Below are 10,342 nucleotides of genomic sequence, written 5' to 3' on the forward strand. Positions count from 1 at the left end.
ATAAGTTTAGTGTTAAGAATGTATTGGAGTGGTGATCAGTTGATTACATACTTGCTACTACTCAATTACTCGATTATCAATTTGCTTATTCTCAATTTCAGCTTCTTGATTTGGCAGCTTCTTTTCAATGCGACAACATTAGCATAGGTGATGCAAGATTACAATTTAGTACTAGTGCTCCGTTTGTGCTTCATGATCTACGTCATGTCTTGGCTTTGAGTAAAAGCCTTATCTTTGTGGACAGCTGAATAATGATAGGTACCATGCCTCTTTAGGTGATTCTATATGGAAGATATAATGTGTCTCATTTTTGTTAGAGATGCCAAGGTTGGCAACCTATACCCCTTGCTTGTATTTGGATCTATTGATCATACTTTGATCATGACTAATCTTCCACATGTATCTCTTTGGTATTGTCGTCTTGGAAAAATGTTCCTTAAGGGAATGAAAGTACTCACTCGTCTCTGTAGTAGTATTTTTCACCTCTTGATTACTCATGTTTTAACTCTTGTGATCATTATTTATATAGTTGGCAAACTCATGACTCACAAGAAAGTTCAGTTCTATCCACATGGGTGAACCATAAGCTCTTGTGTACTCTAATGTTTGTGGTCTCATGCCTTGTCAATCACTAGGTATTGCTAATTATTTGTCATGTTTATTTATGATTATTTGCATAAATTTTGGACCTATTCTATTAAGTAGAAGTCAAAGATGTTAGTTGTATTTCAATACACTTTTGCTATGGTTGAGAACTAGTCTGGATAAAGGCTAAAATGCCTAAGGACTAGCAATGGAGGAAAATATGTCTCCAAGGATTTTGAGCACTTTTATCATAATAGGGATCTAGTTGATTTCCTCTTATCCACCACCTTAGAATGGTGTTGAAAAGTGTATGAATACGACTATTCAAGAAAGAGTTTGTAGTATACTTAGTCAAGCAAGTTTACCACAATATTTTTAGACAAAGGTAATTACTACTACAGTACATTTGATTAATAGATTCCCATGCACTACTCTAAGTAGTCAACTTGCTAAGGAGGTACGGTCAGGCAAACCTCCCTCATATTCTCATTTGAGTATTTAGTTGTGAGGCATTTTGCCATATTCCCAAAGACAAGGGCAACAAGTTGGATCCAAAGCTTGTCAAATGCATTTTTCTTGGATACGGTGATACATGTGAGATGGACTATGACCTGTGGGATCTATAGATTCAGGGGGTTATCCGCACCATGATGTGTTTCATGAGGATAAGATACGTAAGCAACTTGAGCAAGTGTCTGAAGCACACATGGTGATCTTTCAGGAGGAGCCTCTCGTTACAATATAGCTAGCCCTAGTTAAAAAACCTGGAGCAATAAAAATTGATGATGATATAGTGGCCCAATACCTGCACGTTATATAGGATCGTGATGTACTAAGACCATAGAGAGCCCACATCCAATCTCAAAATGCTCCATTAGAGCCTGATGTTCTCTTGCTCATTTTGAGCCCTCTATACATTATGTCATGGTGATAGACTCTAGTGAGCCTCTTACTCATGAGGAGGATATGCTTAAAGATGATAGTCACTTTGGGAGTGGACTATGCAATTTGAGTTTGACTCATTGCAAAAAAATTGTATGTGGAATTGGGCTTCCTTACCGGATGGTAAACATGCATTGCCATGTAAGTGGGTATATAAGTTGAAGAGCACCCCTAGTCGCCCTAAGCCAGCATACAAGGTGCATTTGGTTACTAAGGGTTTTAAACATGAAAAGGGAGTCAACTTTGATGAGATATTCTCCCATGTGTTCAAAATGGGAACCTTTCGCTTGATATTGGCATTGATTGCTCAGATAGATCTAAACTTGTACCAGATGGATATTAAGGAAAATTTTTACATGGGGACCTACATGAGGATATCTATATGCAGTAGCTTAAGGGGGCTTTGAGGAAAAGGGCAAGAAACACCTAGTGTGCAAGTTGAGGAAGAGCCTTTATAGACTTAAGTAGGTACCTAGGGAATGGTATCATAAGTTTGATGTATTTATGCATTTACGAGGTCACTTCTATAGTGATATGGATCTGTGCCTTTACATGAAGAAGATCCATGATGTAGCCTTATCATTTTGGTGTTATATGTTGATGATGTGTTCATTTTGGGAGTGCTTATAATTACATGGATCCTTTGAAGACACAACTCAAGAAGAACTTTGAGATAAAGGACATGGGATATGCCTCTCACACACTTGGTATGCGTATTACACACATAATTGCTCTAAGGGACTTCTCTACTCATCATATAAGGAGCGCATACATCAAGTCCTTGAGCAATTCCATATACATGATGGTGAGGCTAGTGCCTACCCATTACCTTCTCATATGAAGGTTAGTTAGGCAAATTATCCTAAGTTAGATGATGAGAAGGTTGAGATGGCCAAGGTCTCATATGGATCTATGATGGGCTGCATGATGTATGCCATGATAGCCACTAGTCCTAACATAGCATTTGAAATGGGAGTTGTGGCTCATTATATGGTGACACCTAAAAGGCAACATTGGAATGCCATGAAGGGTATCATGCGACACCTTAAGGGCACCATAAATATGTCCATTTGTTATGATGGCTAGGATATTGGAGTCATGGACTACACAGTATCTAATTATGTAAGGCGGCATGCAGATAGTAAGAAGTCCACATGTGGCTATGTCTTCACTTTTGCTAGAGGTGTTATCTCTTGGATGTCCAAGGTGCAAAAATACACAGCCTTGCCTACTGCCAAGGCCAAGTATGATGCAACCATTGAGGCTTGCAAGGAGGATGTTATGGCCTATTAGAAACACCACAAACAATAAGAATTTGCCCTAAACAACCATAACTTTAAATGCCGAGATTCTTGAACCAAGAAACAACAGAAAGCACATATTTGTTAGGAATGCAATGTCAACTTTCAGGATACATCATAAACAGTAGGAAAACACACAATCTTGAACATTATAAATGGCCAATTCTTGAATATATTATCAACAGAGAATGACAAGTTAATCTTCAGCAAATGCATATGGACATTCATGTTGACTTGGGAACAACCCATAATGAGCAGCTTGAATAATTTTCATTATATTAAATGACGGATATTAAAAGAGACATCAAGGAGTTGCATAAAGATAACCACCCTTCACATGAAGACAAAGGATTGTTCTACATATCATTATATTGGCATATACATAATAATATCAAAGACTAAGGTGTATAACGTGTGTGATCCGATGCCTAACACTTGGCATAGCCCAATGGATGATTGGGAGATATAGGACCCAAATCCACAAGATTGGGATAGTTTAGAACCAAACCCACAAGATGTTGATTTGAAATAGAAAGGCACTCTAACTTAGAGGACACTATTATACTTTGCCAGCAGCCTTACACCCCCTTGACAAACCATGTTGAGCAATTATAATAAGCAGAGCCCCTCTAGGATGCTTATAACCCTCTGACATAGTTGTATAACATGCCCTAAAAGCCAGAAACAAAAAATAACATGAATGTGATTAGCTATAGAAAATGAAGATATATTTTAAGGCACAATGGCCCCGCATTGTATTGAGGTCACTTGTAGCTACTTTATCTCATAATGACCAACATTTAGAGCCTCTTCCTGCACATCCTTTAAAATTTCTTTCGGTAAATCCTCCTATCCAATATCTTTACTTGCATCCTTTTGTTGCAATAGATAAGCCACATATTCATCACTGAGCCTCTTCTTATCCAAAGCATTTTGTGATTTCTCATTCAAAGTTTGATTCTACTCCTCAAGATCTACCATTTATTAACTAAGATTTCATTTTCCTGTAACTAGGACTCCTACACAAATGATCCTTGAAAAACATCATAAGGCCTAGAGATGACAACTACTAGCTTGTTAGCAACCAACTGCCAAGCATTTTGAACTTCCTTAATCGCCTTTTGAACATCATATATCTTCCTTGGGTCTATAGCCATTCCTTCCTCAAACAAAATATGAGCCAACAATACTCCCCTCTTAGTTGCAAAGATGGACATGAATGGATTTAAGGACATGCCAAATTTCCTACACCTCTCAAAACATAACCTCAAATAATGCATTAGTGCCCACTCTTGTTTCCAAACACATACAAGTCATCAATGGACACTCTTATAAAGGTTGTTAAGTATGGATAAAAGGTCTTGTGAGTAGCTCTCTGAAACTTTGAAGGTCCATTATTTAAGCCAAAGTTCATCATGGTACTAACATAAGCTTCCCATTTAGTAATAAATGCAATCTTATCCATATCATTTGGATGTATCTTGATCTAATTATAGCCAAAAAATCCATCTAAGAAGCTATACATCTCATGTCCTACTACATCATCAAGAAGGGAATCAATAAATGGTATTGCAAATGGGTCCGATGTCATTACATTCACTTTCAATATAAACCTTGATCTTCCCATTTTTTAAAGATACCACTACTATAAATAACAACCATGTCACCTCATTCACATGTTTTATAAAACCAACCCTCGAGAGCTTGTCAATTTCCTCAACTTGCTTAGCATAATTGGGATTCATTTTATACCTCTTCTAGACAATTGGTTTACCATCCTTTTTTAGGTTGGCACACAGCTAGATCAAATTTTCTTATATTTTTGTAATCTTAAGAAAATATATCTTAAAACTTCTTGTACAACCCTATTAGGTCTTTCTTGAATGCTTTCTCCATAAAGATGCTTACTTTCATCAGTTTAGGCTCTCTTGCATCATTTAGGTTCACTTTCTTGAACTTCATTCTCCACCACTCTTGTGGACTTCCTCATGGTGTGTTCATATCTCTACTTAGCCTCCTAAATAATAGCCTTCTATCTAGAACAAGTGCTGTCTTGGAGAATTTTCATTATATCAAATGATAGATATCAAAAGATACATGGAAGAGTTGCATAAAGACAACCACCCTTCACATGAAGACAAAGGGATATCCTATATATCATCATATTGGTGCATATTAATAATATCACAGACGAATATATATAAAGTGTGTGATTCAACCCCTAAGAGAGGCCCTATAGTTAGGCCAATTGGTTGCAATGCCTAATATGACTATGACCCCTACATTGCATTTGGACTCTATGAGCGCCATTCAATTGGCATGTAATCCAATATTTCATGCGAAGACTAAGCACATAGAGATTCGTTATCACTGTATCAAAGAGGTGATTGAGGACAAGAAAATAGAGCTTTTAAAGATATCATCTGATGAGAATCTTGTAGATCTGCTCACTAAAAGTCTTCTAGTGGAACATTATGCCTTCCTTAGGAAGATGAAGGGTGTAGAATGAGATGATGATTATTTCTCATTCTATTATACTTATATGTATACATTGTACTTTGTCACTTTTTTCTTATTTTATCCATGGTTAGGCATATTTGCCTTCAAATGGAGGTTGTTGGGGATTAAAAGGCTGCATGTGCCTGGCCACCTACATTTACTTGTATTTATTACCCACACATCTATACATTGCAAGTGGCAACTATCCATCACTATCACTTTATTCTTTATTCTTTACATGACAATAGAATAAGGGAAGGTAGGTCACACATATAGACTATTGGAGTTCCCACATACTATCTTGCTCTCTCTTGCTTAAACATCCATAGCTCTTAGTGCTCTTTTGCTTCCACTTGTGCTTCCACTCCTGCTCCACCTTTCAAGGTACATACAAGGAGATCACTTGGTCTAAAATGGCTCCAAAGATGTAGTGGTTCTAGAATCTTTTATGTCTTTTTGGCTCTTTGGACAGTGAGGAGATGGCTAGGCTTGCCTTTTTGTTGAACTAGACCTCCTCTAACATGTAACTCTTTTGTGCCTTTTTGGCTCCCTAGACAATGAGGAGATTGCTAGGCTTGCCTCTTTCTTGAACTAGACCTCCTTCAACATGTGTAACTCATTAATTTATTATTATCAATACAATCTTCTAGCATCTAAGACTTCGTTTGAGAGGAAACATACATGACAAAGTGTGCTCACAAAGCATTATATAGTATATGCTATAACCTAAAAATATGTCAAGATTGAGAAAGAGCGATAGTGATTGTTGTTGAATGTGCATGGATGTGCGAAAGCATTTGGGTATCAATATGACTTTGCTATTGTTTCTATTTCTCACACTCTTACGATTCTCAATCCTAAATTATTGACAAGACTTATAAAACAAAATGTATATCACAAAGGGAAGTCTATCACAAGGCCTAAGTGAATAACTAATCAAGAGGTCCATAGTGCTCGAACCATTTGTGCTTGAGAATGAAAGAAAGTGCAAAAATCCCAAGACTTGGGAAAATAATATGTTTTCCAACTCATAATCTCCAATCCACCCTATATTCTCTCCCATATCCCATGGAGTGTATGGATAATTTGTATCCAAATCTTAGAGAGAGAGTCTTTGTAGCAGATTTTTTCAATAAATATATAACATGGCTTCATCTTGTGGTCCAAACATACCAAGAAATGATGCTACTATAAGCTTCTATTTGTGACAACATCCTCAAGTCCACTATTTGTGAAACCTCTAGTGTGGTAATCATCCTTAAGAGGTTCTCAAAGACAAGCTAGGCATGACTTCCTTATAAATCCTTATACCCATAGGCTTGGCCTCTATCTGTGGCCCATGCAAGCATCCCCCAATCACAATCATAGAAATTTTTGTACCATGAAACCCCATCATAAGGGCTCTCCTCCATACCTCATGAGCCGTAGGGAAATCCCATATGGTGTTTGTTTGTAACATGAGGGATAGGATCTTTACAAACCAAATTAAAGACCACATGAGAATTTCACTTGGGTTCCTTCTAGTACCTCAATGACATACCTAAGTTGGCAACCCAAAGAAACAACTAGCACCCTTATTCTTGATCATTAGGTGGAAATTATTGTATTGGAGCATAGCAAGGCTATAGTTAAAAAGTGATGGATAGTGGCCAACCACATTCTTCTTGCCACCATGTAGTATAGTAGTTCTTGTTGGGTGTTCTCTATATCATGCATTGGATAAGTGAAGCACCTCATTAGGAATTTGATTCGATCAAGTGGAGAGGGAACCCTAGCAAGGACTAAAGTATCCTAGGATGTTCTTATTCAACCCACATCTAGGCCCAATTTGGGAATAACTTACCTAAATAGTCACAATAGAGCAATGATAGTAAAGCTTATTGTGAGGGGCCTTCTTCTAAGCGAGGACCTATGGGAGACATTATTGATATCAAGGTTAGAGACTATAGTTCCTATTGATGGAGGACCATGCTAGTTCATCATTCTATAGACTCTACAAAAGATCTCCATTGCAATGGTATGTGTAGGCCTATCCTAAGAAAAGAACTCATGGTCTTTGCTACAAAGAGAAACAATGGTGGCATAAAGGGACCATCCTTGTCTCGTGAACCTTTGAATTCTACATTGGCTACCTCTTGAACCACTATTGTGAACCTGGCTTGAGATGAGGAGTAGAAAGTCACCATGCCCTTAGTCTATTGCTATGGAAAATCCATCTAAGCATGGTACTCTCTAGAGACTCCCAACCAACTATCATAAGCCTTCTCAAAGTCAAGTAGTAACACCGTGAGGTCCTATCTCCTAGAGTGTGCAAGAGCTATGGATTCTCAGAAGATAAAAATGTTTTCCCAAGATACTTTGCTCTTAAACAAAACCTACAAGTAGGGTGGATAATGTCTAGAATGAGGATAGATAGTTAGATAGATTGCTTTAGCAAGGCTCATCCAAGAAAAGTGACAAGTATCCATTGAATAATCTCATATCTATACCCATGGATTTTCAAAATGAGGTGAATCTCTCATATGACCTCTCTAGCATATCTCCTAATGCCATAACCTTTTAGGATGCTACAAGAAGTATTGTGTTATCAAGTCCTAATGACTCAAGATGAAGGCCATGTCCAATCCATCATCAAGGTAAATGTAGTAAAGAATTTGCAAGCTCCCCTTGTGAAAAGAAAGCCATCAAATTTCCACTCATACTCTTAGTGAGCACTCTCTTGGTTACCCCACAATCTTCTTTGCCTCACTCAAAACTTTGAGGTCTAGTCATGGAGCCCAATGAGGGGTTATAGTAATATTTTCCACTTGTTGAACCTCTTGAGGCCCCTAGGTTATGGATCATCTACTCTCTTGGTAAGCCCTTGCATATAGCTAGCTTCTTTCACAACATCTATCTCTCTACTTTGGTTGCGTGCATCCTCTCAACCACCCACTTGCATCCTAGACACCTTTTCTCCTATCTTTAAAGTGTTGTCAACAAAGCTCTAGTAGAACTCTCTCTCTCTCTCTCTCTCTCTCATGCTTCTAGCCTGCTCTTTGAAAAGAGATGATCTCGTCAATGCACCCATCAAAATACCTAGCTACCTTACTAGTTGAAAAGGGCCTTACCCCTTGAAAATCTTGGTAATGACCTCCACAATATCCTCATCATACTAATGGTAATAAGGAATCCTTACAATGTGGCGGCTCACCTAACCCCTTCCAAAAGAATCATCTACACTAGTGTGTGATGTCCCAAGAACAATGCCAACTAGCCCCCTTGTGTCATTGTTAACCCCAAATCAAGATGGCCCCAGGTCGAGATGGCGGGAAAAGGAAGAAAAAAGTAGAAAAAACATGGAAAAAGAGCAAAGACATGCAGCGACCTCCAAAACCAAGCCAGGGCAAAAAGCGCAATTTTAAATGAAGGGCGCCTCAAAAAACTCGGAAAACTCTTGTAAAAGAGAGCCAGGCTCCCTTCTGTGCCCCAATTGTAAAATACTAGATGGGTGTAGGCTAGAGGCATAAGACTAGAAGAGAAAAATGAAAAAAAAAGACATTGCCACAAGGGCCAGTCATGTAAAAAAGGGATGGGTGCCCATGGCATTTTAGGGTTTGTATACATAAAGTTCAAAAAGTGAATGAGAGCTCATTCTTTTGGTGTGTGGCAACAAGAGTCCTCTTATTCTTCTCTCCTCCTCATCTTCTTTCTTGTGTGAGATCTTGAGAGAGGGAGGGTGAGAGTGTGAGGGAGTGAGTGTGTGAGAGTGAAGGATCAAGAGGGTGAAGCTCTTCACCATCTCCTCTTCTCTTCTTCTCTTCTCTTCTCTTTTCTTGCGCACGCGGCTATGGAGGATGGAGCTTGGAGGTGGAGGAGGCTTGAGGATACTTGAGCTCGCATCTAGGATCGTGGAGCTACCGGTGTGTGTGAGAGAGGAGGCAACTCGTATCGGCATCAAGGTAAGCTCACTACACTCATAGGATCGACGGCGCGTCGGCTAGGTGAGAGATAGCCATTAGAGCTCGCTTGGAATGCTTGAAACAATAAGCAGTCCGTGGGTCTTGGTGGTTGAGCGAAAGCTCCCACATTTTGGTTACGTTGCTGGGACCAATGGATTCAAGCTTGAGTACTTGTGCACCTCATATTGAGCATCGAAGTAAGGGATTCATCCCCGAAACAGAGCTTGAGATAGGTAGGAAGTTTGGGTGTTTTTTATCTTCAAAACAAGTAAGTATTTTGGTATATTTTGTTTGTTTGATAATTGGGAAACATGGAGAAAGTCGTTCAGTTCTTTGCTTTTGATTCTTGTTGCATTTAGGGTAGGTTAGGATTAGGAAATCGCACCGGAGAAGGTAGGGTTTACTATTGCAAAGCAGGGCAAAACACGGCAAAAATCATGCAAAATTTGGCAAAAAGCTCGCTTGTGATGCCTAAGATCGGCAAGTGAGTGATTGGGGGCATCAACACCATACCCGAGAAGGGGCATAAGAGCCAAGATATGGAACTGAAGCGGTTCTACCATTAGAATTCTTCATTCCTAGCCTGAGAATAGCACTTCAAGAACGATGGGAAGGGAAGGAGGCATGGACGCAACGCTTGGTCGAACTCGAGCGCCTCTCAGAGACTCGCCTTCTAGCCACCCATGCACTTATATGTGAGAAGGCCCAACACAAAACTTGGTTTGACAAGCATGTCAAGCAACGCGACTTTGAACAGGGCGACTTAGTGCTCCTCTACTCGGTTAAGGGGCACAAGCAGAAAATGAAATTTAGAGGTCTTGGACCTTTCAAGGTTCGTGCGATCAGTCGCACAGGCAATGTCGAGCTCGAGACCTTATATGGTGAGGGCATAGGCTTCTTCAATGGCAGTCGTATCAAGAAGTACTACCCCCCACCCATCCTTTGCGTGAGCCCTTGATGCTAGAACCGCCTATCAAGATACGAGTGGCCACAATCACGGAGGTTGTTGATGAGGATAAGGAAGCCGTAGAGCCCGCATACCTCCATATTACGGTCACGACAAAACAAACATGC

Source organism: Lygodium microphyllum, chromosome 2 (genome assembly GCF_053477565.2).
Source record: "Lygodium microphyllum isolate KBCC chromosome 2, Lygodium_microphyllum_v1.1.10, whole genome shotgun sequence".
NCBI lineage: Eukaryota > Viridiplantae > Streptophyta > Polypodiopsida > Schizaeales > Lygodiaceae > Lygodium > Lygodium microphyllum.